Source organism: Lactuca sativa, chromosome 7 (assembly GCF_002870075.4).
Source record: "Lactuca sativa cultivar Salinas chromosome 7, Lsat_Salinas_v11, whole genome shotgun sequence".
NCBI classification, from domain to species: Eukaryota; Viridiplantae; Streptophyta; class Magnoliopsida; order Asterales; family Asteraceae; genus Lactuca; species Lactuca sativa.
In genome coordinates, this window is record NC_056629.2 from 131,086,697 (window position 1) to 131,091,712 (window position 5,016).

Below are 5,016 nucleotides of genomic sequence, written 5' to 3' on the forward strand. Positions count from 1 at the left end.
GTTCTAGATATCAGCCGGACAAATACATGGAACATGGTCTTACTTATTGTTCAGCATTTGTTTCCCGATTTCCGATTTGTTTGACGTAGAACTTAACTGAACACATCAATTTAGTTCTGACCAGGCCCAGTACATAGGTCAAAACAAAATCATCGAGGGGCCCAGATATCAGCTTCTAATCCAAGAAGGAACAGATAAACTTCGAATCATATGTTTGTTCTACCACTCATTGAATTATACACAAAAGCACGTTTTATAACATCGAGTTACCAATGCGTTTTCATACAATCAATGCATAACCAACTCGTAAGTAACAAATCATATCTCTAGGTTTGAAGACTTATATGATATTACCGTCTCACGATCACTCGAGATAAATTCCATGAAGTGATTCCAGTGAGTGTGGGTTGAGTCCAATGCTCAGAACTTATGAGCACTCATGATTGTTGTAGCCATGTCCAACATCTTAGACCTCTGCAGCCAATCATGACAGTCTTGATTCATACCTACTTCCGACATATAACCGACTATGGAGGTTTGAATAATATGATATACCAAACATAATTATTCTGGAAGTCAAAACATGCAAAAGAAATATAGTAAACGATCGACAAGTGTAACATCCCAAAATATCAAGAGTAGAGTTGATGGGCAAAAGGGTAAATTGGAAAAGAGGAACTCGGCGAGTCCATGGGTGGACTCGGCGAGTTGGTGTTGGGTGAAGAAAACCCTAACCTTCGGGGTTTGCCCCCTATTTAAAGGATGTTATGCATCCTTTTCAGCCTCTATACCCCCTGAGAGTTCCAGAGAACACCCCCCAAACGTAATAACTCCATTATTGAGAGGATTGAAGCTTGGAAGAAAGGGTTTGTGAAGAGAAGTGGGAGGAATTCGAGGATAGCATCAAGAGGGCTTGGAGATCTGGAGTCTACATCAGTTTAGGCTCATCTTTGGGGTAAGGATCCTCTGTCTTGAGCTCTTTTCCCCTTGTTGTCTTCTATGGGGGTTGTTTTGGGGTTTTGGGGTGTATTTCATGAGTTATTCGGGATTGGAAGATGGATCTGAGGATGCTACCTCAGATCTGGAGTGGTGATGGTCCAAATGTGCATAAAGTCCCTGTGTTGAGTGTTGAGTGAAGATATCATGTCCCAAACCCTAGCCCTAATGTGCAAAATGCATAGATCTCTTTGGATTCACGTAAAGTTTGCCACTTTACGTGATGGATGGGTTGTAGGAAGCTAGATCTATGTTTTGGATCAATTGCATGGCCTGGAGTGCTTCTGTATGGATTCAGACCGGTGGTACTCGGCGAGTCACATGGGTAGAGCCGACGAGTTGCTTGAAGATGAGCTAGAACTCGACGAGTTGGAAGAACAACTCGGCGAGTTGGATGAAGATGGCCTGGAACTCGGCGAGTTGTATGAACAACTCGGCGAGTAGGTTGAAGATAGCCTTAGACTCGGCGAGTCTGTTCTTGGACTCGGCGAGTCTTGTCGAAGAGTCCCAATATTTTCTGGTTGAGTCGAGAATCAGCGAGTCAAGGGATGACTCGGTGAGTTGTAGGCGAGTGGACTCAGTGTTGTTGGACTCGACGAGTCTCGGGGTGACTCGGCGAGTTAGGTCGCGGATTGAGGGAAGTCCTGAGTATGGGGACTCGGCGAGTCATCAAGTTGACTCGGCGAGTAGAGTCAGTCAGGGGTTGACTTTGACCTTGTTCAAAGGTTGACCAGTTGTCTTCCAGGGGTATTTTGGTAATTAAGGGTATTTATTGAGTTGAGTGTTTTGGTGTTCAGTGGAGGAGTTTGTGTCGGAGTTTGGAGCAGCGGGATCTTATCCTTTCAGCCGGCCGTTTCGAGGTGAGTTATCCTCACTATATCAACAGGGTCTAAGGTACCAAGGCTGGCCCTTATCGGATTGAGATCAGGGTAGTTGTTGTTATGTTTTTGCCTTGATATGTTTGCATCCTGGTAGCTAGGATGGTATATGTTAGAGACCTGATTGAGATCGGTATCCTGAGAGATAGGGTGATGCTATGCTAGTGACCGGTTAGGTCGGTATCCTGGTTAGGATGATGATATGATATGTGATCTGTTTGATCGGCTTGTTGACTGTGAATTGCTATATGATTGTTTGTTTATGTGCACATGGTTTTTTGGACTGGAGTTGGGTTGAGGCGGGTCCTGCTTTGTGCTGTAGGCCAAGATACCCAGGGCGGACCGGTTGTCCCAAAGGCCCAGCGAGCGGTCTGGATAGGCTGTAGGCCCCGAGAGGGTGGACTAGACGTGCCGAGGCTCGAAGAGTGGACCAGGCTGACTAAAGGCCCGGTGCGGGCGGACCAGTCATACTGTAGACTCAGAGAGTGGACCAGGTGGATTGAAGGCCCGGTGCGGGCGGACCAATCACACTGTAGACTCGAGGGATATGGCTAGACTCGGAGGGTGGACCAGGTGGACTGTTGGCCGGTGCGGCGGACCAACCCCACAGTAGACCCGAGATGCATGGTTGCTCTATGATCGGATGTGTTATGGCATGTTATGCGTGTATGGTATATGTGGTTGGTATTTTGGGGATATCTCACTAAGCTTCCAGGCTTACAGTTGTGGTTTTATGTTTTTCAGGTTCTTCAGGAGACCGTGGCAAGGCGAAGGCGTGACGTACCGCTCCTCATGATTTTGTAGTAATGTGATTCTAGGAATACTTAAAATGAAATGTATTGAAAACCTTTTTGTAATGATTTAATGGAATCGAGTTGTTTTTGAAAAATTTAAAATTGGTTGTATTTTTTGGTCATTACAAGTTGGTATCAGAGACTTGGTTTGAGTGAATTGGAGAAACACTCGTGTGAATCCAGTCTCAAATCGAGGAGAGTTTTCAAAAGAGAGTTTAAAATGGTTTTCAAAATGGGTAAAGGAGGACGCGGAGGTACGATCAGCCGGAGCCAGTAAGTAACCCCAAAATACCATGCATGACATTTTTTTTGAGCTTTGATAGAACAACATGCTAGTGTTAGGCTAGGGATCTTCAGGATTTCATGATAATGTTGCCTGATTTGTGATGCCTGTAGCCTAGGGTTTCTTTATGGGAGATTTTCAGTGTTCCTCTAGTGGTGAGGGTTGAGAGTTGTTATGCATGTTTCTCTAGGGTGTGGTGGTAGTACTTCATACAAATATGGGTAGGTGTGGAAGGTAGTATGGGCCCGTACTACTGAAAGCACAAGACCCATACGCGTATCAGGGAAACCATGACCTCTAGGGTTGGGTTGAGAGAGTTGGTTCCCGGGATAGTGGGAAGAGTCTGAGATTTTGTGTGGTGTTTTTCAGTATGGAGATTCCGAGGCATGCTGGGAGTGGATCCGGATCAGGATCGGGAGCATGAGAGGGAGTTCCGGGCGGGTCGGTACCGCCCGAGGTTATCGATCAGATGAGCACGTGCGAGTTGGATGTGAGGATTCGTGATATCCTGCATGATGAGATTGCTGAGTTGTTTCGGGCTGAGTTGTCGGAGCTGTTTGGGTCGATCAAGACCGCCATGGTTGAGTATTTTGATGAGCGCTATGCAGCTCTCACAGAGACGGCTGCCGCGGCGGCTACAACGGCTGTAGCAGCGGCAGGGGGAGGAGTTGGTCGGGGCTTTCAGTATCGGGACTTCGATAATACGAAGCCTCCCACCTTTGATGGAGTTCAGGACCTGATTGTTGCTATGAGATGGTTATCGGACGTGGAGGGGTGTTTCTTCACGTGTTCATGCCCTGCTGATCAGAGGGTGAGGTGTGCTCTGAACCTGTTGAGGCTCGGGGCAAAGGATTGGTGGAGATTGACCACGGGGTCATATTCGGATGCACAGAGGGCTGCGGTTTCATGGGATCAGTTCAGAGAGATGTTCAGCACTCGTTATGTTCCGCGGGTTGAAAGAGAAAGATTGGCTCAGGAATTCCTTGAGCTAAAGTAGGGTTCGGAGTCGGTGACGGAGATCACCAGGATGTTCACTGAGAGGGCGATGTCTTGCCCTGAGTTCGCTTCGGAGCAGGCTCAGATGTCCCGATATCTGTGTATGCTCAAGAGGGATATCAGACAGTTTGTGTCTACGCAGAGGTGCGAGACCTTGTTGGAGTTGCAGGAGGCCGCCAGGCGGCGTGAGTTAGAGATTGAGTTGCAGTTGCGTGAGTTGAGGCAGGCTCCGGTGCAGTTGCAGCCGGCGCCGAAACGGTCCAAGACCGTTGATTCCAGGGTAGGAGAGCAGAGTAGTCACACTTGTGGGAAGTGTGGGAGGAGCCACACCGGATTATGTAGGTCCGGTGGCGCATGCCACAAGTGCGGAAAGGAGGGGCACTATGCAAGGGATTGTCGACAGTCAGCGCAGGCTCGGGACTTGAGGATTTGTTATCATTGTCATCAGGTTGGGCACTTGAGGGTCAACTGTCCACAGATTGCTGCAGGACCGGTGCAGGCTCCAGCACCGGCCACTTTGAGGATCACGGGTGGAGGTCAGGGTGGAGCGGAGCCCCCAAGGGCTTAGGGTCGTGCTTTTCAGCTTACAACAGAGGAGGTCAGAGCAGTGTCGGATACAGCCACGGGTATGTCTCTTTCTTGATGTCTTCTTTATCTGTGATTATTATGGAGTATTGTGTATCTGCGAGTCTATTTGTGTGGCTTTCGGTGTGGTATTCGTTGTTCTTTGTAGGTTGTGGTATGGTTATGGGTTTAGTATTGTGAATTTCGTTGGTTATCTTTCTTGGGGGTATCTTAGTGGTAATCTGGCGTCCGATTTGAGGATTGGATAGTATTGTTGTCTGAGGAGTAGTTAGCTACAGATTGAGTTTCTTTTGAGCTCGGGTGGATCAGCGTCGATATGTGCTCTTGGGAAGGTTGCTCGTGCTTGCGGTGTGCAGTTCGCGTGTAAGTGATTGTGTTGTGTAAGGTTGTTTAGCAAGGTCAGTGTTGGCGACCGGGGATTGATAGTCAGTGCTCAAAGTGGGGGAGAATTGAGGATTCTCCGGAAGATCGATGGACATGAGAG